General features: G+C 40.9%; 1 pseudogene; it reads right to left on the minus strand.

Moving 5' to 3' along the window:
* LOC148041636 (serine acetyltransferase 5-like) overlaps positions 1–19,578 on the minus strand; it is a 41,177-nt pseudogene extending 21,599 nt beyond the window's left edge.
* Between the last annotated feature and the right edge of the window lie 4,311 nt (positions 19,579–23,889).

Below are 23,889 nucleotides of genomic sequence, written 5' to 3' on the forward strand. Positions count from 1 at the left end.
ACTAGAGTAAACTTGTTTCCCAACAGATAGTGTCTCCAAAGCTTTAGAGCATGTATGACAGCTAATAACTCCAGATCATGAGTGGCATAATTCTTTTCGTGACTCTTCAATTTCCTTGAAGAATATGCTACTGGATGACCTTCCTGCATAAGAACACACCCCAAGGCAAGAATGCTGGCATCGGTTACTACCTCGAATTCCTTATTGAGATCAGGAAGTTTCAGAATAGGTGCTGATACCAAACATTGCTTCAATTGGTCGAAGCTATTTTGCTCGAGAGTTCACCATGTAATAGAAGTCTGCTTCTTTAGTAAGTCAGTAAGAGGTGCTGCAATCAAAGCATAGTTTTTGATAAAGATCCTATACCATCCTGTCAAGCCAAGAAAACTGCGTATCTCTTTGACAGATACTGGTATTGGCCATTCAAGCACATCTCTGACTTTGGCTGGGTCTACTGATATTCCTTCTGATGATACGATGAATCCTAGATATTCAATCTGACGTTTGAGGAATGCACACTTCTTCATTTTTGCATACAGCTTATGAGACCTCATTGTTTCCAACACAATCCGTAGTTGGGGTTCATGATCTTCTTCCTGTTTAGAATAGACTAAGGTGTCGTCGAAGAAGACAAGTACGAAGTCATCAAGATATGGCCTAAAAATATCCTGCATTAATCTAGTGAAGGTGGCCGGTGCATTCATAAGCTCGGATGACATAACTAGGAACTCAAAGTATCCATATCTTGTGTTGAAGGCCGTCTTCGGGGTATCTTCTTCCTTGATTCTTATCTGATAGTAACCAGACCTTAAGATAATTTTGGAGAAGTTCTTAGCACCTTGAAGATTATCAAGAAGCTCATCTATTCTAAGAACATGATATTTGTTCTTGACTGTTGATTAATTCAACCCACGGTAATCAATACATAGTCGAAGTGTCCCATCTTTCTTTTTTTTGGAATAGGACTGGAGCTCCCCATGGTGAATTGCTAGGCCGGATGTAGCCTTGGTTTAACACTTGCTTGAGTTGTTCCTTCAACTCAATAGCTTCCGATATAGACATTCTATAGGGTCTCTTCGCAATTGGCGCAGCTCCTATTACTAGCTTGATCTCATGATCTACTTCTCTTTGAAGTGGGCGTTTTTGTTAACTCTTCAGAAACTACGTCCACGTATTCCTTCAGCCAAGTGACCAATTCACTTTACTTCTTTATCAATATTCATAGTCAAGACAATCGGGAAAAAGTTTTATTCCATTCATATCAGCATAGCCCTTTCGGGACACAATTATTTCTTGGGCCGATGGAACAAGTTAATACATTAATTCGAGGAGAATAAGATATTATTGCATTCAGCTACAGGAACTGAGTAGTAGTACGGATTGGGGTCATCGATTTTCAGGAATCGATAGATCATCGGAAGATTAGGATATCTTTTCCTTTGATATCCATTCTTCTCATGACGTCCCAAAACCTTGATTCGGTCGGCAGAGATTCTTTGAATCACTTCTTCGTACACATACTTATTCTGGTTAACCCTTCGACCTCCAACCTGTAGGGTTGCGTTTGCGTGAGCCTCAACAAAGACGAACAACTTCACGATCTTCGAGTCCTCCATCCACTTGATTCTCTTCAAGTTAATTTGAAGGTACGCAGGTCGATAGGCAGTTATATAATAGATCCCTGAAACACCCATCCATCTCTGTTCCATGTACACAGGCGATGGATTGTAAATGCGGTCTAGGATGTTCATCATCTCAACCCTTTGTCGATAATCCGTGGAATGCATCGCGGTCATAAACATGATTTGGAACACTAAGAACTTGTTCCATGCTTCGTAATTCTGGAAGACAGCAATCAAAGTAAGGAAATGTTTGGGACACAACATTTTCTTTACTTCTTCTTATTAAAATTTCCTAAAAACAAGTCCTTTATTGGTTTGCTCTGATACCAACTGTAACGTGTCCGCTAGAATCATTCCGGACACGTCTTAGCAGTCCGTCGGGAAGGATGTCTAGAAAGCTCCGCCCGGCACTCCCATGGAATGTTACGGGACTTGCGATCTAGGTCTTCCCGCGTCTGCCACGTAGCGGAAGTATCCTAGCCGTTCCCACTTAGGATCGACCTGAATTTGGGTTTTCCTGTTTGGTCTGACGCTAGTTGTTGGTCGATCCTAAGTGGGAACGGCCAGGATACTTCCGCTACGTGGCAGACGCGGGAAGACCTAGATCGCAAGTCCCGTAACATTCCATGGGAGTGCCGGGCGGAGCTTTCTAGACATCCTTCCCGATGGACTGCTAAGACGTGTCCGGAATGATTCTAGCGGACACGTTACACTATCCCTAGGAGATTGCAAGAAACTAAGTCCAAGGTATTGTGGACCGTATAAGATCCTCAAATGCCTAGGACCTAATACTTATAAACTGCAACTCCCTGAGAACCTAAAGGTTCACAATGTATTCCATATCAGCCTATTGAAGAAGTATGTACCTAATCCTAACCATGTACTTGATGACCAACAAGTTGTAATGCCTAGTCAAGGAGTCCTTGAACTAAAGCTTGACAGGATCTTAGATGTTAGGGAGAGGCAATTAAGATCCAAAACCCTGAGAGAATGCCTTGTCCAGTGGAAAGATTATCCCGAAGAGAATGCCACTTGGGTAGATGAAGGCACTCTCAACCATCAATATCCCCAGTTATCTCGAGATGAGGACATCTCGATTTCTCCAAGGGGGAGAGAATGTAACATCCCGAATTAAATCGGTTTTAGAAAGGATAAGGGGAAAATCTTTTTTAAAATTTTTTTTTATCCCCTCCTTCTCCCCCAGCCGACGTCGCATTGGAGGGGAAGGAGGAAAGCCACAGAATGCAGCACGCTGGCGCCCATGTAGGTGCTGAGGCCATGCGTGCTGCCATGTAGGAGAGGGAGGATCCCCTCCCCTCCTATTTAAACCAAGCAGTGAGGGGATGAAATGGGGGAGTGAGGCCACCACAACGCTGTGCTGCATAGTCGATGAGAAGAGGGAAGCGGGATGGCCGCCACAATACCACTCTAAGCAGTGGATAAGAGAGAGAGAGGGCTTGAGGGAGCACTCCACCAGACGAGGGCTACCGAACCGCCACTGCTGCCTGACTTCACCGTCGATTGTCGGCCTTAAAACCACACACCCACCCCCTCTATAAGCTTCTGGAAGCTTGGAAGCTTCCAAAGGGGGAGCCTTATTAGCCCCTTTTCCCTTGGGCCTCAAAACCTTTAACCCCCCCGTGTTTTATCCCTTAAGCCTTTCCCTTAGGCTTTAAAATCCTTTTCCCTCGTGTTTTATCCCTTAATCCTTTCCCTTAGGCTTTAAAACCCTTTTCCCCCCCATGTTTTAATCCCCTTAGCCCCCTTCCCATGGATGTTGGAAAACCTCCCCCCCCCCCCCCCCCCCCTCGTGTTTAAACTCATAAGCCCCCTTTTTCTCCCCTTAGCCCCCTTCCCATGGACGTTGGAAACCCTCCCCCCCCCTGTGTTTAAACTCATAAGCCCCTTTTTTTTTCCCCTTAGCCCCTTTCCCATGGCCTCTTGAAACCCCTTTCCTCCAAATTTTGCCCTAAGGGTCCTTAGACCCTTACTTAAAACCTTTAAGGTTACTTTTTCCTTGGAGTTTTCCCCTATAAAAGGTTACCCCAAATACCCTTTCCTTTTCCCCCCATTTTTTGTTAAAATCCCCCTTAGGCCATGCAAAAATACCCCTTGGAACTCTCCCGCACCTTGTTTCTTTTCCCACATGTAAAAGAAAGAGGAATATTAAGGGTTGTTTGACACCTTCCTTTTCCACTCAAAAAGCCTCAAGGGAGCCTTCTAAAACTACTTTAGATGGACGGTGCAAGGGAGCGACGGTGGAATTCCAAAGAGGAGTTGTAAAGTAGCTTGTCTCCATTCTTTGCTTTCCACTACTTCCTCAAAGAAAGTAGGCTCCACATTCTCTACATAAGAAACCATATAAGCATAATGCATCTTCATGAACCCATTATATGTCAATCTATCAACTGGATATCTAACCCTCTCTGATGTCCTCAATTGAGGTGCACTACTTGGTGTCTCAACTACTCCTACATGTGGTGGCACATATTTTCCTGCACTTCTAGTACTCGTTGTTTTTCCATGAGGAATGCCATATTCATCATCAATAGATTCGTCCTTTGATCTTTCAGTTGTAGGCCTCTTTCCTTTTGCAATTTCCACACTCTTTTGTGAACTCCTCAACCTACCACTCCATGGACTATAGTTGCCACTACTTTTTGCATTCTCATGAGGTCCAGGCATATCTTCTAAGTGTTGATTTCCAAGAGATTTCCAAGCTTACCATTTGCTGATCACTACTCTCATAGGAATCAAAGTCCACTACAATCTTGGGCCTATAACATGATTCATACTCATAGAATCTGACATCCTTGCTAATGTAAACCTCCTTAGTCTCACTGGATCATAGCATTTGTAACCATGCTTCTCATCAAGATATCCAAGAAAGATGCATTTTATAGCCTTTGGCTCGACCTTCTTTCTCAAATAATTAGGAACATGAACGTAATAAACACATCCAAAAACCATGAAGTAAGCAACAGTGGTCACCTGTCGTACACCTTTTCATATGGTGATACATGATGAGTCAATGTTGTAGGTGTCATGCTCATTATACCTACTGTAGTATGCACTGCCTTTGCCCAATATCTTAATGGCATATTCATTTGGTTCATCATTGCCTTAACAATGTCTACAATGATACAATTCTTCCTTTTTGCCACACCATTCTACTCAGGTGTGTACTTGCATGTCACCTATCTTTTGATTCCATGATCTCTCAAAAATTTTAAAAATTCATATGTCATGTACTCTCCTCCATTATTAGACCTCAAGCATTTTATGTAAAAACCATTTTGTTTTTCAACCATATCTTTAAACTCCAGAAATCTTTCAAAGTCTTAACTTCTATGGTTGCATGAAATACACCCAATTCATTCTGTTAAAGTCATCAACAATAAAGGTGATATAGAACATGCATCTCCCAGTCAATGAGACATTCTGACATGGACCCCAAATATTAGAATGCACCATTTCCAAAGGATAACTGTTGATTCTCCCCCTCTTTGGAAATGGCAATCTAGTTTGCTTGCCAAACTGACAAGCCTCACATACATTATCATAACTAATATAACCATAATGGGGCAAACCATGAACCACCTATCTAGTTTCCATTTGTTTCAGTCTTTGCAGGTTTACATGTCCACTTCTCGTGTGCCATAATTCAACATCCTTATCTTCACAATTCCCACTTTCAACATACATAGAATTTTGAATGACTGGAGTACTTGCATCTAAGGTAAATAACATGTGTTTCTTCTTCCCTTTGGCAATCAATCTACCAAGCCTTACTTTTTGAAATTACTCAATGAAACATCCATATCTATTGAATCTTACAGGCAATCCTTGGTTCCACCAACTAATGCTAAGTTCGTAGTGATTGTAGATACATAAAGTACTTCGCCAAGCTTATTTTCCACTCCATCTCTAGTGACAAGTGGCACACTACTAACTGAGTAATTTTATGCAAAGTGTCATCCCTAGTAGACACATATTCTTCATTCTGCATTTGTTGCTTTGTGTCAAACCACTCAACATGATGATTCATGTAATTTTTAGCCCCTCAATCCAAAAACCAATCATCCTCACTAGGAGGGTGTGTCATGCATCCTAGTATATGTTCCATGGCAAATAAATGGCCTTTAGCAGAGCCACCTCTAGATCAGTAATGTGCACCTCCATAACCACTTGCATAATGATTATATTGAGTCCTTCCTTGACCCCTAGGCATATCATTTTGCTTGTGATAGCATTTCCTTTCAAAATGTCCATCTACCATCTCTATGTGGAGGAGTGTCAAAAAACGTGCAGAAGCTATGGTGGATGGGAGATTAGGATTACACTCATGATGACATATACAAAAACTTGACCTATTACACAATTGAATTCAGTTTCAAGATTGAGACTTGGACTCAAAAACACAATTTCGTGTATAAGACTGACAATGTCCAAGACACTAACTGAAAGAGGAAAGCATCATGATATTGCATTCATCATATATATGAAAAATTGATAATCAAATACAATGCTTTAGAGTTGTTGGATAGATACCAGACTCCCTCTCTATGCCTAGTCTATTTGCATGTCCTAAGCCCAAAACTGCCTCATACAAAGAGATTGATTTAGGTGTGATTTCTAACATCTCAACACCCCTCCTCAATCACAACCAGAAGTACAAAGTCTGTAGAGGCTTTAGTGAGCAACCACCTGAGAAGTGTGGGCATACCATAGACATGGTAAACACTAGAGGTTTTCAGAAAAAAGGGTAAGTGTGGGAACCACAAACATGGTGGACATCTAGAGGCTATAAAAGGGGCCTCACAAAGTGTACATAGGCTATAATACAAGGCTACATGAGGAGTTTACAAGCTTATGTTAGAAGCATTAGGGCTAGGCATTACAAGGCTAAAAAAGTTTAGTTAAAAAAATGAGTCAAGGACCAGTGGCCCTCGTGATTTTCAGCATTTCTTTTGGCATAGATCTTCTATTCATTGTAGGTCTTCTTGTCTTTGTTGATGTAGTCCAGCTTGCTCTTTTTGATCCTTTACTTGTTCTTCACTTTGCTTGCAGCTTTAGTGTCTTCATGGTTGATCTTCTTCTTCTTCTTCTTCTTATTTTCTTCCACTGCTTTTCTTGAATTGATCTTTCCTTCATGGTCATCATTTGCATGGACTTTGCTTGCATTAGTCAACTTGTTCTTTTATTCATAGTCCTCCTCAAGAAAAGGTACAATCTTTGAGTTTTGCATGGTCTTCAAGATAGAAGAAATGTCTTCAAAATCTTGCACTACCTCTAAGGTAGCTGATGACGTCTTCAAGTTCTTCAATTGGAAACATGGATGGCACTTGAATGCTCACAACTCCATTTTTCTCTATTAGTAGAGCAAGTGCATCTTCTATTTTGTACAAGTGACTAAAAATGATTACACTTCTCTTTATGAATGGCATCTTCATGAGAAACTTCATGTTTGTCATTGAAAATTAGCTCCAAATCTCTGATTTTCTGACCAGCAAAAGAGTTGAAACTTAATGTATCAAAAGACATAAGAGATATCAGTGCCAAAAAGCACTATGTAAGTATTAGGAGATACTAGCAAATTTGAACTTTTGATGTTTGATGTTGATGTTGATCCTTTGCTTGATGAGCCCATTGCTTGAGTCCCCTACTTGCTAGTAAAATCTTTTTGAACATTGAGTAAATATTTAGACTAGAGCGACAGTACTTGCCTTGCCAAATGGAGGAAGAATGAAGCAAAGAGAGAAGCTTTGTTGTTGATGAGGTCTTCAAGACTTCAAAAAAATCTTCAAAATATCCCAAATCTTTGCGAAAACCTTCAAATGCAGTGCCATCATGGTGGCATTTGATTGGCAGGAGAGAGGAAATGAAGAAAATGAAGTAATATGTAAGCTTTAAGAAAGCTAGCTATGGAGGTCCTAAGTTGAGGGTTTCATGTTGACTAAATATATGCTTACAGCAACGTGTACGCACGATCTTATGACAAAATATTTGATGAGGATGAAGCCTATGTAGTAAGCTTCCAAAGCCCTATAGCCATAGGGTAAACCATGGTGGATGCTAGCAGCACATAGCCTATAGACAAATATAGGCATAGATTTGTTTCACAAGTTTGAATTTCCAAAATGCTACCTTCTAATGTGTTGTCGAAGGGTTTTCGAAAGAAAAATCATGACCAGAGAGGTCCTTGAGAAATTCCAAGATAGAAGATCAATCAAGCGAATAAGCAAGATGAGAAAATGATGTCAAGTCTCTGTTTTTATTTCTGCCAATAACTAAAGACAAATAGAAAGCCAAACTAGCTTGCAGTGGCAACCTCCATAATACGTTCTCCACTCTCTAAAGTCCCCAGATTAAGCTGTACAGTTGAACCTTGTATTTCATGAAACAGATCAACAGCCAAAGCTTAAGGCAAGCTTTTGATCTCTGTAATAGATTTACACATTGCAGACCTGTTATGACTCCAATGACTTGTGAGGACACTATGTGATTTTCTTGTTGTATTTCCAGGATTGATGACAACAACAGCTCTGACATTGATGCCTGCACAAAAACATATCATGTAGGGATTCTATTTCTGTCCTCCTATGATTGTGGCCATTATTATTAGAATGGTTGTAGAGATCATTTTCAAGATTGAAAACTTCAGAAGAAGCCACATTTCGTTTATAATGAGATTTGGTATCACGTTTGGTAAAAAGGTGGCCTAATTGCAAACCATGCACCCCATCAACATTCCTATTACAAGCCTTTTGGCATCGAGTCTTTATCACAAACTTGTGAGGCAGTCTCTTTATCAACTTCAGGTTCTAATGCAGCTGTCTGTCGAAGACTATCTTCAACAGCAGGTGTCCTCTTAGCTATCGATGCAGGATTCACATCGGTCTCTGTTGGGGTAGCGCTTGGGATTTTTGTAACCCTGGAGCACTTGCACTGGCCCCACTGCAGTGATACATCTCCATTCCTAGTAGTAGGCTTCACCCCCTTGTGCACAACGACACAAGTAAGATAAAGTGAACCTCCTTATGACAAACAGAGCTGGCCCTAAAGGCATTGTAGAACCACGATCATCGAATTTTCACCTTTGCTCCAACTCTTTTAAATCCTCAAAAGCATCAAACATAGACTGCTTGGTCTCACTGTTAATTCAATCCATAGCCTTCCTCGCAATAATAGGATCATATGTCTTTACTTTTTTCCCTCTTCTTCCTTTTCAAAATCGATCACACCCTTTTCAGCCTCTGTAGGTACACAGAGCTCTGAGATCTGTCGATCACTCGAGAAAGCTGATCGAATTGTGTGTCCTTTTGATTGGCTAGTATTTCCGAACCATCAAAATCCCTTCGTCCTTCTTCTTTCCTGTTTTTTCTTTCACCTCTGTGCCCCTTCCAATGAGGAGGGAGATTGGATTGATGCTTTTCATATTGCTAGGATCTGGCTTTTTTTAGCATACAACACACTATTTTAGCATACAGAAAAGCAGCCTCTTCCTCCGAGCAATCAAAATTAGTAGTCTAGGCATGCTCAATAGTAAACTTCTGAAACTGCAACATATCCATTACTCCAACATGAGCAAGGGCATATCCGAAAAGGTCCAGTCTCTGATTGATGCAAGCAACTACCAGAAGGCCTCCGTTGTTGCCTCCCTCGATAGCTAGTTTTTGATTGAGTTTACCCTTCTTTTGGTAAGAATTCATCACATAATATAAAATCATCAAAACAGTTCTGCTTGTTGGCTAGATGTTGAGATGACAAGCTCAACACATGCATAAATTGATGATGATGGACTGCCTGGTTAGATGCGTCTACACATCTACACTTAGCATGTCGGTGGTCATTATGACTCTCACATGGCCACTGACTCATTACTTATTATATTCAGGTTGTTACACCTATTTACAGCTGGCATAGTTATAGCGCCAGTCGACTAGTGTAGTTGGTTATGCATTATTTGACTTAGTAGGCCACTTTCCTTTATGTTGTATCTTATCTATACTTTGTGTACATTGTAAAGACTATGGAAGAAGAAGAAAAAACCAGCAAGAAAAAGTTTTGGCCTCCATCTCTCTTCTTGTCTCTTGAGTGAGCTTCTCCTTGTGTATTCTGTGTATGTTCGGCGCAGCATCTTGAGCAAGTCCCCCCACCGCATGATTCTTCACATGGTATCAAAGCCATGCCACTGAGAGAGGTTGATTTTGAAGGCTGAAGTGAAGGAGAAGAAGCAAGATTCGAGCAAGCAAGCCACGGGTAAGAAGCTCTCCCATTCTTCCACTCTTTCTTTTAGATAGTGCCTGTGGAGGCACCGGAAGTAGGGCAGAGCAAAAGTCTCAGATTGCAGTGAGATTTGGTGTGTGCGAATAGCACTATGTATTCTGCATATTAGCCCTTTAGGGCTTTTTCGCAGTTATTTTGGGCATCTAAGGCCGTTTCAGGCCCCGTTTTAGAGCCACAAGGTTGCAGACAATAGTTTCAGGGTACACTGTGATTTCGGCTGTATTGACTGAAAGTGGGTGCGCAGGTTACAGATTGCAAATCTGTAAATTTTTGAGATGCTTGTAGGAAGCAAACATAAGGTTTATTTGCAAACTGGTTGCAGATTGCATGTATTGTTGAGCAAACAATGAAAAAGACTGTTTGGTGTATTGTTGTGCACTACAGGTCACGGATTGTAAAAGATTTGCTTGATGTTTGGTATTAGTTTTGTGATAATGGCAAAGAACAGTGGAAGCCCCATCATTGAGAAGCTCGACAAGAACAACTACCATTCATGGAAGTTCCGTGTCAGAAAATTCCTTATTGGAAAAGGCCTCTACGAGTTTGTTTCATGTGAAGAAAAGGAGCCGGAGGTGAGTGATCCTCCAACTGCAGAAGAGACAAAGGTACGGAAGGAATGGAATGCAAAAGACAAGAAGGTCATGTATTGGTTGTGTGCAGTAATTGACAATAATATGCTGGGACATATTAGAAATGCAAAGAATTCATATGTAGCTTGGACTATAGTTGAAAGTATATTTTCTGTAAATACAAAGGCACGAAAGATCCAACTCAAGCAAGAGTTGAATACATTGAAGAAAGGGAATATGTCTATCAATGTGTATGCACTGAAGGTAAGGAGCATTGCAGATGCATTGTTAGCGATTGATGCAATGCCCGATGATGATAATTTGGTGCCGTATACCTTGGGTGGACTTAACAATGAAAAGGCTTGAAAGTCTTTTGTAACTTTCGTATATGTCAGAAAGCCATTTCCAGATTTTGATGAGTTGGTCTCCCTTATGATCACTGAAGAGATCAACATGCAGAGTGAGACATCTGAAAGAAGTGGTGAATAGGTTCAAGCTTTCTACTCTAGTTCAGGAAGGGGACGTGGCGGGTCCTCTTCAACAGGCCGTGGTAGTGACAACCAGGAAAATAGATTGAATTAGCAATTTTGTGATATGCAGGTTTCAAGAGGTCGTGGTAACTTTAGAGGTAGGGGGAGCTTTACAGGAAGAGGTGGATGGCAGAATAGAGGTTCTAACAACTTTGGTATTGTGTGTCACTACTGTGGCAAAACAGGTCATACTGTAACCCAACGTTATGCTAAGAAAGATGATATTCGCAGTGGTAAGTTGCAACAAGGAAACTATGCATCGTCTTCATGACAAAATGAATACAAAAATGAATGTCTGTTTGTTATGCAGCATATGTTGAATGCTGTTATAGGAAAGGGAACACATGATGATGTTTGATATGTTGATTCAGGTGCATCCAATCATATGACCAGCCATGCAGAATGGTTTGGAGAGATGCAAGATTTGCAAAATGCAGGTTATGTGTAGACGGGTGATGATTCATGCCACCCAATTTCACACATTGGAAAAGTTCCCTTTTCCTTGAATGATGGTAAGACAAAGAGTCTTTCAGATGTATTACATGTGCCATCTATTACAAAGAACTTGGTGTCAGTCGGTAGAGCAAGGGCTGCAAGTTAGATTTAATACAAAGGGCTGCTTTGTAGAAGACTTCAATGACAAGTGCAGGTTGGTAGCAAAGGGAAGTAGAGTTGGACGTATGTTTACTCTGGATGCTGGAATTCCTACTATGAATGCTACTATGTATGCTAAAGGAAAAGGTGTTGTTGCAGATATTGAAATTTGGCACAAACGCATTGGACATGCAAATGTACAAAGGTTGAAATTAATACAGTCCAAAGGGTTGGTTACAGGTTTGCCTACATTTAGAGTTGCAGAATTTCATAAGGTATGCGAAGCATGTTAGTTTGGTAATAAGCAGGCAAGACAACCCTTTTCACATGACAGAGATGTAAGGAGAAATATCCTTGATGTTGTGCATACAGATATTTGGGGGCCTACACAAAATGTATATCTTGGAGACAGTTCATACTTTGTCACATTCATTGATAATTATTCTAGAAAGCTGTGGGTATATTTTATGAAGGAAAAGAGTGAAGCGTTTGAGCACTTTAGAACTTTCAAGGCTGCAGTTAAAAGAGAAACATGCTTGAAAGTAAAGTGCTTGAGGTTAGATGGAGGGGGAGAGTATCTCTCAAATGAGTTCAGTAAATTTCTGAGGTCTCATGGGATAAAGAGACAGTTCACATGCAGGTATACCCCACAACAAAATGGAGTTGCAGAAAGGAAAAATGGGCATATTGTAGAAGTCGCACGTGCCTTGATGGTTGAAAAGAATATGCCTAAGAATTTTTGGTCAAAGGTTGTTTATACTGCTGTTTATATTATAAACAGAACTTCCACAGCTGTAGTTCATGGTATGACCCCCGAAGAATGTTTTATAGGTAAGAAGCCTGATGTCTCACACTTGAAAGTGTTTGGCTGCATTGCATATGTTCATGTGCTAGATGAGTTGCAGAAGAAACTAGATCCAAAGGCTAAAAAGTGTGTATTTATTGGATACTCTTTAGAGCAGAAAGGGCATCACTGTTATAACCCTGTCACATGTATGTTCAGAGTGAGCAGGGATGTCATCTTTGATGAAATGAGCATTTGGTATGCATCTAATGGTGATGCATTGGATGATGATGATGATTATGACACTCATGTGCAGGCTAAAAAGAAAGAATCACGGACTCTTAGTGGACCAGAGACATAACCTGGTAGTCCATGGTCTGGGAGACTAAGGAGTAGCTCTACATCTTTAGGTGCATCTAGTAGCACTACAGGTAAAGACAAAGGAAAGAATAAAGTGCCAGATGGCATTGATGCAGTTCTTGACGGAGACTCCAGTGGCTCAAAGAGCTTAGATGATGAGCTTGGTATTCCTTCTGTCAGGACACTAGGTGTATAGAGAGCTCATAATAATGTAAAGGCTCCATTGAGTGATCTGGTGGTACACAGATCTAGCAAGGTCAGATACCCTATTAAAAGATTTGGTTTTTAAGGTTATGCAACTCACCATTATGCTTATATGGTGAAACTAGTTGAGGATGTTGATCCCACATGTTTTGAGGAGGCTATTGGTCATGCTCATTGGGATGCAGCAATGGATGAGGAGATGGCTGCATTAGAGACCAATAAGACTTGGGAGCTAGTTTCATTGCCAAAGGGCAAGAAAGCTATTGGATGTAAGTGGGTTTATAAGATTAAGCACAATGCAGATGGTTCTATTAGTAGGTACAAAGCTAGGCTGGCTGCAAAAGGCTATGCCGAGATATATGGCATAGATTATGAAGAAACCTTCAGTCCACTTGCTAGGATGGCAACTGTCAGATGTGTGATTGCTTTGGCAGTAGCCAAAGGTTGGAGGTTGTAGCAAATAGATGTGAAGAATGCCTTCTTGCATGGTGATTTGCAAGAAGAAGTTTATATGGATCAGCTAGCAGGTTATGAAGATTTAGAGCATCCCACGTATGTGTGCAAGTTGAAGAAGGCACTCTATGGGCTCAAGCAGGCACCTAGAGCATGGTCTGACAAGATCAAAGAGTATTTTTTCAATATTGGATTTTATGTTTCTAATGCTGATCACTCACTTTATGTGAGAAAGGGAGATGCAGGTTTGGTCATCATAGTCATCTATGTGGATGACTTGATTATTACAGGTGATAGTGATAGTGGGATTGCTGAAGTCAAGGATTTTTTGAAGAAGAAGTTTGAGATGAAGGAATTAGGTGAGCTAAGGTACTTCCTTGGCATTGAGGTGATCAGATGTGATGATGGTATATGGCTGTCCCAAAGACAGTATGGCTTGGATATGTTGTCCAAGTATGGTATGAGAGCATGCAAACCACTTTCAGTCTCGTTGGAGCAGAATGTAAAGTTGAGTGCTGATGTTGGGGATGAGATAGAAGACCCTACTATGTTCAGGATGATAGTGGGGAGTTTGATCTATATGACCATTACAAGGCCACACTTGAGCTACGTTGTTGGTCTTGTGAGTCAGTTTATGCAAGTACCTAGAAAGCCACATTTGGATGTTGTCAGACGCATATTGAGATATGTGAAGTCCACATTACATTATGGACTTTTCTATGAGGCAGATACAGATGTACATGTGTTTGGATACACATATGTACATTGGGCTGGTAGAATGTATGATAGAAGATCTACCAGTGGATACATGTTCTCTCTTGGTAGTGCAACAGTTACTTGGAGTAGCAAAAAAGTAATATACAGTTGCTTTGTCGAGTATAGAGGCTGAGTATAGAGGTGCTGCTATTGAAGCATGTGAGGTAGTATGGCTACAAAAGTTATTGGCTGATTTGGATGTGCAGGTGGAAGGTCTAGTTGTCATTTATTGTGACAACATGAGCAGTATATAGTTGGCTAGGAACGCTGTGTTCCATGCCAGGACAAAACATATTGAGGTACACTACCAGTTTGTGAGAGAGAAGGTACTAGCAGGTGAGATTGACTTCTTGTAGGTCAGCACAGAGGATCAGATAGCTGACATCTTCACAAAGGCATTGGGTACAGAGAGGATTCAAAAGTTTCGAAGCTTACTTGGAGTTGCAGAGATGCAGTTGAGCTTGAGGGGGAGTGTTGAGATGACAAGCTCAACACATGCGGACATTGATGATGGACCGACTGGTTAGATGGGTCCACACATCTAAACTTAGCACGTCGGAGATCATTATGACTCTCATATGGCCACTGACTCATTACTTATTATATTCCGGTTGTTACACCTATTTACAGCTGGCATAGTTATAGCGCCACTCGACTAGTGTAGTCCGTTATGCATTATTTGACTTAGTAGGCCACTTTCCTTTATGTTGTATATTATCTATGCTTTGTGTACATTGTAAAGACTATGGAAGAAGAAGAAGAAACCAGCAAGAAAAAGTTTTGGCCTCCATCTCTCTTCTTGTCTCTTGAGTGAGCTTCTCCTTGTGTATTCTGTGTATGTTTGGCGCAGCATCTTGAGCAAGTCCCCCCACCACGCGATTCTTGACACTAGAGAACCTACTTTGTGCCATTCTTCACCATACTTCCCACCACAATGTCTAGCAAAAACTATACGTGATATCAAAGAGCACAATGTTTAGGATTTAATTCTTCCGTCAATCGATCTTCTTTGACCCTTGGTACACCTTTCATTTGTTTTATCATCTTGATGTGTTGATCTAGTGCAACCTCAACAATTTCACTTGGATCATCCATTTTCCATTTCCAAGTTTTTTCTACAGGGTTGGTATGATGTCTCCAACAAAAGATACATTTATTTGCACAAGCCAAACTTGATATTGTCTCCATGCACCTGCAGCTTTGAATACCATAAAATGAATGTTTGTAGCATCCTTCTCGCCCTCTTAGTTGTGAATTTGTCCAACGGCACATATTTTTTTAGCCCATTCTCCTTCTAAATTGTTTGTAACAAATATTAGATTCACTCCCAAAAAACACTTGTCTCTTCTATGAAATTGAACATGAACCAATTGAAGGCAAAACGTCTAAGTATGTACAAAGTAACAAATGTCACACACACAAACTTTTTGGTGGATTCCACACCTCGGATACGCAGCAGCATGACATCCACCCCCTCTAATCCTGCGCATCCTTTGGATGGGCCAACTACCCATGATCATTATCGTCAAGATCCACGAACAGATCAATCTCTTCATTGTCTATTTCTGTTATATCAGCAAGGTTATCTATCATCTGTCTCTTCTATTAGAGTTTCTTCTCGTTGCTCTTCTCTTGCAAATTCTTCCAATGCATAATCCTCATCATCTCTTTTCATAAAAATCTTGATTCTTTTTCTTGCAATGGGCACTCTAAGCACTGTCTGACTATGTACGGCCCAAACCATCTTTTCACCATCTTCCGAAGTGCAGTATGCTGATTTTCAAGGCTACTATCAAAGACTAATACCCAGTCTCCCTCTTCTATTGCTCTAGGCTGCAAGCGATGCCTGTTGTCAAACCTGTCCTTATTTCTAAGTCTAGCAACCTTCAACCTGTCAATAGCTAGCTGAATATCCTCTGGTCTTCTCTCCAACTGCCGGATCCAAAGAGCTAAGAGCTCCTCTCTTGTCAAATCCTCCTACCAAGGTAAAACTCACCAAGTCAAAGCAAAAGTCTCAGTGAACATAACTAGTTTCGGACCATACATCAACTCTGCGGGCATATGTCCTGTGGTAACACTGTGAGTCATACGATCAATCCACAAAGAAAATGGTAGAAGTCTCGGCCATTCTCCAATCCATCCTCTATATGCTTTGGCTAATGCTTTCACTATCGGCTGATTCCCTCTTTCACTGTTTCCATTTCCCTCTAGATTGTATGCTGTGGTTAGAGCCAACTTGATTCCTAGTTGAGAGAAAAACTCCCTAGCTTCATCCGCATCTAGTTCACCACGATTTGCAGTGATCTTACCCACAGAGCCATACCTGCAGAAAATTTTTTCCAATAAGAACTGACACACTGAACTAGTGGTCTTCGTTCTCAAAGGTCTGCCCTCAACATGATTGGTAAGATCCTCTCTAGCCAAAACAATATATCTCATCTGCCATAGACCCATGGGCATAGTAACCAAGTCAACTACCCACTTATAATGAATGCACAGCGGATAGGTCGGATGAAGCTCATCTCGATGACACACTACAGAATACATCTGATAGTCTCTGCAAGTCTCTACAAAGTGAGAAACATCTCTCTACATGCCTTTCCACCAATATTTTTCCTTGATTTTCTCATAAGTATCCCACACTCCTCTATGACTAGCCCAAGGACTCTCATGAAACTCTCTCATCACTTGTAACTAGGTCTCTTTATTGCAGACAACCCGCAAGGGTAATCCACCTCTTTTCTTCGGGTGCTTCCAAAGAAATCCGTCCTTGAGAAAATAACCATAGGCTTTTCTTTTGATCTTCTTGAACTTTTCATTAGTCCATTCATCTCTTTTGCTTAGTGTACTAATGTACTTGCCAATCTGCATCCAATCTCCAACATAGAGTTCTTCTATGAATGCCAGAATATCATAGACATGGCAAACATGATCAACCATAGCGGCTGAAATTTCTGCATCATCCTCTTCTGCAAGTAGTGTCTCCTCATCATCATATCTGGCTCTAGATAGCATATCTGCCAATGGATTATCCTTCCCTGCTATGTGTTTAAATTCTAGATTTAATAATTTGATGTATGCGATCCATCTCAGCATAGCTATATCCATAGTAGAGCAACTCGTAATCATACTTATCAATGGTAAGAAATCTGCCTCTACCACAACTAGGGCTCCAATAAAATACTCATTGTAACAATTCCTAGTAATTCGCTCTTGATTTGCAGATACCTCCTCTATCTCTCATTTAGGACTTTCGCCCCAAACTGAAGAGCGTACCTATTTCCATCTACATCATCTTGACCCACAGCCCAACCTATGCCAATTGGACTAGTGTCAACTGTCAATACAATAGGCCTTCCGCAATTGTAATCCACTTTTTTGAGAGTAGGAGCAATCTATAATAACTTCTTCAAATTCTGCATGGCTCTAGTGTGGTTCTCATCCTAATAAAATTTCTGCCCCTTTCGAAGCAGCTGATATAAACAATCTGCTATGTGTGCAAAATGGGGTATCCAAATCATGTAAAACACACAGGCTCCAATGAAGCTCTGTACCTTTGAAGTGGTAGAACAATACTCCATAATCTTTCCTATAGCATCCACCTTCACAGGTGAAGGTTTCGTGTCATAATACCCACACATATGTCCAACAATGACGACCTCATTTACTCCAAAAACAAATTTCTGCCCTGATAGTGTCAGGTTCACTTCTTCTAACCTGGCCAAAATATTTTCACAAGCTGCAATATGATTAGCCACAAAGTATTTGCATCCTTACTTATTTAGACTCTCATTCTTCTCTTCTTTTGCACACCCCTTAATGGGCACGTCATCCAAGAAAGGCATGGTAAGCTAAGGTATGTACTCACGAAGGACTTTATGCATGGCATTCATCATATGCACGACAGAATTAGTGGCACCTTGAGGCAAGGTACACATCCTAACAAGCCCAATAGGAGTTCTCATAGTGGTTATGTCCCTGCTTTCCAAGGCCAGCTGAAACTAATCATATCCTGAATACAAGTCACCTAAAGAATAGATGGGACATCCAGTAGATGCTTTTGCAAACTCATCCACAACTGAACCTATATCAACATTCCTGATAGTAACTCTATTTACTGGCTGCATGTCCTATATAAATCGGAGAGTACCATCCTTCTTTGGAATCGTAAACCACCTATTTGAGTATGGTGCAGATGACGGCTCTAGGATTCCCATCCTGATTTTCTCATTCAACAAGTCAACTAACTTTGGCACGTGTGCCCTAGGCACTGGAATAGGTATGAGGTTCGATGGAATATGAGGAATAGTAAAGATCACCATAGGGGCAACAATATCTGAATTCACACATCCAATCTCATGCGAGAAGAAAGCAAACCCCCTTCCATGTCGCTCAAGCATATCCTCAAAGCACTCCTTCTCTAAGGGTAGCAAGAAATCATCATTTCCAATTTTTAATTCAGCAAAAGTCTCAGCTGAAAATTTATGGCCTATATGATCTGGGTTCCTCAAAATTGACTGCTTGGCGGCCCTCTCTATTTGTTGATTACTGTCAGGTGGAAGTGGTCCTATTACCGACTTCACCTTCTTATCCACAATCTTGTATTTCATGTCAACCCTGGCTTCATTGTGATCCTCTGCATTACTCAAATCTTGTTGTAAATCAGCAATTTTGCCCCTAAATATCCTCAGCCCTTTGCTCTATGGACTGCATACGAACAGCCCTAAACTCTGGATGCTGAATTATTTCAGTAGTAAACTCTGTTGGCTGAAAGTTTTCAGCCCTCTATGTCACTGTCGGCTGATCATAATCATCCGGAAACTCTGTCTGTTGAATTTCTTCAACTCTCAACACTTTTTGCTGAGTCACCTCAGTCTCTAGCTCTGTCTGTGACACAAAATCTGAAATTTCATGAAACATGTCTAGGGACAGCACTGATACATTACTAAGACAACTCTGCATATCAGTTTTCAGCATATTTTCCATCTCTATCATCGTATTTGCACAAACCATACGATCATACATCCCATCTATATGCTCATCATCCTCTAAAATACGTGCATTTTTCAAATCATTCTCCTTCTTGCATATGTACTGCGTGGAAACTCTAGGCAACTTAGAAATCTTCTGATAACTCATCAAACTATTTGCTCAAATTTCAACAAAATTGGAGGGGTAAACACTGCTGCCAGGAGGCGAGAACTCCAATCTCCTCTGCTCTATACCACCATCGTCTTGCGGAACAGTGGTACCTAATGAAAACCCGAATCCCTCACATTGGGCAAAGGCGCATCTCAAAGAGTATCCCTATTTCTAGCATGATTTACACACACAGTCATAAACTGGACTGCTCTCATACCATCTTTTCTCCGAATCAGTGCATAAGCAGATCCATCATCCATTACTTTCGTCTCCATGCACATCTCTATGATGCATGGTTGTCCTAGGATTATGGGGTAAGAGCATGAATCCTGCACAAAGAAATGAAAATCCTCCCTCTAATAGAAATCCTGACACTGGGATAGACAGCATACAAATCACCTAGAGTGTTGTTGGTGGCTCTCATAGGCCACCCACGCTTTGCATCCATAGGCCATCTATTACTTTCATAAACTCCACAAACTATGAGATTAATCTCTGAACCATGATCCAACAAAGTAACATAAGGCACCTATTTCTCTCCAATTTTTAGCATTGTTTCTGTAGTTGCCCTAGCCCAATGACTCCACAAAAAATGACTACATGGCACTAAGATAGACTCATTAGTTTCAGCATAATGCATAGGCTGAACTCTCTTCTCTGTCTGCCAAAAAAAAAAGCATTCTCAACCATTACCTCATCCTCATCCTCATTCAACTCCCCAATCAAAACAACCTGTGTGTTAGTAGTAGGCAATGTATATCTTTTTCTCTTCATCAGGACTTCTTGGAACAGATCTTGAAACTTTCTTTTCGAAATGCCCAAAACCTAAGAATAGTAAAAGTCACCTCACTGCCAAGTATCTTGTCATTAAAGATTTTCTTCATGTCCATAGATGTCTCAATATCGGACATTAATCTAGATCCTGGCTGCTTTCTCTATCTAGGTTCCTGCATCTTTTCTTTCTTTTGAGCATCCTTCATTTGTCATTCTGGCCCTGGTCTCAAAGACGGCCCTGTAGTAGGTGGAGTAACAAACTCACCCCCTCTAGTCTTTTTAGCTGCATTTGGATTCTCTTCATCTCTCTTACGCTTCTCCTCAACAAGTACATTTGCTCCCTGAGACTTAGCCAAGTAGGCATAAATAGTGTACCTGTCAGTAGGTGAATCCCAAACTATCTCAAATCTGATGCTAGAACCTACACTAGTCAAAACAATTTGCTGAATTTTCCCTTGTTTTCCATCTCTATAGCATAGGTCCATAATGCTGACTGACTCTCTGAACCTTTCTCAATCTAGACTCCATAGGCAGAGGCATCTCCTCTAGCTGCCACATAAGAAGTATGCGCAGCCATATCATCTACTAATTTCTTCATTCCGTCTCTCCCAAAATTGGTAGCAAGCGGAGCTCTTGTTTCAGTCAACCATATTTTTCCATCTTGTCCCCAAAATACCAAATTCTTCCTCCTTGCATCTTGAAAAGATTCGCAATCCCTGCAATGCTGATGGTCCGTACTATCACACCAAATACATCTTCAATCTCTCCTAGGTGCACTAGGAGCAGTAGAAGAAATAGTAGGCACGGTCGAGGCAAACTTCTCTTTTAATTTCCCCACCAATTCTACTTTAATTGACTCCAGTGTCCAATCCGTTATGCCTTTGATTATGTCATCAAGAGAGCAAGGAACCGAAGGAGCGGATGATTTTGGAGCAGAAGGAGCCGGCATTGGTCTTGGAATAGGAGGAACAGGAGGATTGGAAACAATAGGCACTGGCATAGGCCAAGTAACTGGCTAAGGAAGAGAAGAAATGATAGGGGTAGAAGCAGACATAGGAGCAGAAGCCCGCATCGATGTCATAGATCCATTCTATAGGCAGGTCTTCCATATCTGCCTCTTGGTCAAAGTCGAAACCGCAACTTGGGCGTCTTGCCAATCTGTTTTAAGACCCATAGGCTTCATGCGATCCTCAAGAAGCTCTCCTGATTCTTCCTGAAGAGCAGGATCTGCAGCTTGCAAGAAAAGCTCAACTTTCTCAATATCCTATGCTCTTTGTTCAATAGCATCAAGCTGACTATACCTCTCTTCAAATTCTCATATCAATTTTGAAGTAACTAGACCTTTGTTTGGCATGTAGACCCACTCTCGAAATGACCACCGAGTAGCCATCCCAAAGTCCTCAAGAAAATGCTCCTCTTTCAGGGCCTTCTTAAAAACTTGCCAATGCAAATTTTGAAGGAAAAGATCAGTCACCTTTACCCTCAAGACGGGTGTGACAAGACGAATAAAATATTTACTCATAAGTCCTGTCGGTACTCCAAAAAATCCCATCTTAATCTCATACGTCTTCAAATAAGCCGATACATTATAGCCATCAAATAGCTTCTTTTCATTTTCAACTGCTTCAATCGCCTTAGTCGAATTGATTGCGTTCTCTTGCTCCAAATATAGTTGTCTTTGCTGAGAAAATTGTTGTTGATGTAACTGCTACTGCTGTTGCATATAAAATTGTGTCTGCTGATTTTGATGTTGCATATACATAGACATATTCTGCAAAATCTTCTTTAAATCATCTGTAGAAGTACTTGAAGCAAAAGTCAATGATGGATTCAAAGTAGAGGACAAAGCAAGAATCGGAGAAGGGGCTGAAATTTATGCTGAAGTGTCTCCCATCCTGAATTTTTTTTTAAATGCGATGCTTTCAGGTCGGGTTTACCAAATATGTCGAAGGGTTTTTGAAAGCAAAGTCATGACCACAGAGGTCCTTGAGAAATTCCAAGATAGAAGATCAATCAAGTGAATAAGCAAGATGAGAAAATGATGTCAAGTCTTTGTTTTTATTTCTGCCAAGAACTGAAGACGAATAGAAAGTCAAATTAGCTTGCAGTGGCAACCTCCACAACATGTTCTCCACTCTCTAAAGTCCCCACATTAAGTTGTACAATTGAACCTTGTATTGCATGAAACAGATCAACAACCAAAGCTTAAGGCAAGCTTTTGATCTCTGTAATAGATTTATAGGTTGCAGACCTGTTATGACTCCAATGGCCCGTGAGCACACTGTGTGATTTTCTTGTTGTATTTCCAGGATTGATGACAACAACAACTCTGACATTGATGCCTGCACAAAAACATATCATGTAGGGATTCTATTTTTATCCTCCTGTGATTGTGGCCATTATTATTAGAATGGTTGCAGTGATCATTTTCAAGATTGAAAACTTCAGAAGAAGCCACATTCCGTTTGTAACGAGATTTGGTATCACGTTTGGTAAAAAGGTGGCCTAATTGCAGACCATGCACCCCATCAACATTCCTATTACAAGCTTCTGGCATCAAGTCTTTATCACAAACTTGTGGGGCAGTATCTTTATCAGCTTCAGGTTCTAATGCAACCGTCTGTCAAAGACTATCTTCAATAGCAAGTGTCCTCTTGGCTATCAATGCAGGATTCACATCGATCTCTGTTGGGGTAGCGCTTGGGGTTTTTGTAACCTTGAAGCACTTGCGCTGGCCCCACCGCAATGATAAGTCACCATTCCCAGTAGTAGGCTTCACCCCCTTGTGCGCAATGGTGCAAGTAAGATAAAGTGAACCTCCTTATGACAAACAGAGCTGGCCGTGAAGGCATTGTAGAGCCACGATCATCGAATGTTTTTCTTTGCTCCAACTCTTCCAACTCTTTTAAATCCTCAAAAGCATTAGACATAGACTACCTGCTCTCACTGTTAATCCAATCCACAGCCTTCCTTGCAATAATAGAATCATATGAAATTACTTTCTCCCCTCTTATTCCTTTTCAAATTCGATCACACCCTTTTCAGCCTCTGCAGGTAGACAGAGCTCTGAGATCTATCTGAGATCTATCGATCACTTGAGAAAGCTGATCGAACTGTGTGTCCTTTTGATCAGCTAGTATTTCCAAACCATCAAAATCCCTTCTTCATTCTTCTTTCCTGTTTTTTCTTTCACCACTGTGCCCCTTCCAATGAGGGAGATTGGATTGATGCTTTTCGTATTGCTCGAATCTGGCTTTTTTTTAGCATACAACACACAATTTTAGCATACAGAAAAGCGGCCTCTTCCTCCGAGCAACCATAATCAGTAGTCCAGGCATGCCCAATAGTAAACTTCTAAAACCACAACATATCCATCACTCCAACATGATCAAGGACACATCTGAAAAGGTCCAGTCTCTGATTGATGGAAGAAACTACCAGAAGGCCTTCGTTGCTGCCTCCCTTGATAGCTAGTTTCTTTGATTGAGTGTACCCTTCTTTAATTAAGAATTCACCACATGATATAAAATCATCAAAACAGTTCTGCTTGTTGGCTAGAGAACCTGCTTTGTGCCATTCTTCACCATACTTCCCACCACAATTTCTAGCAAAAACTATACGTGATACACTAAATGATGGTGTTATACTGATATTGAAGCCTCCATAACGATATAATAGTGTAGGATTCTCCCACTAATGAAAGAGCACAATGTTTAGGATTTAATTCTTCCGTCAATCGATATTCTTTGACTCCTAGTACACCTTTTATTTGCTTTATCATCTTGATGTGTTGATCTAGTGCAGCCTCAACA

The sequence above is a fragment of the Lygodium microphyllum genome, chromosome 1, assembly GCF_053477565.2.
Source record: "Lygodium microphyllum isolate KBCC chromosome 1, Lygodium_microphyllum_v1.1.10, whole genome shotgun sequence".
In the NCBI taxonomy this organism is placed as follows: domain Eukaryota; kingdom Viridiplantae; phylum Streptophyta; class Polypodiopsida; order Schizaeales; family Lygodiaceae; genus Lygodium; species Lygodium microphyllum.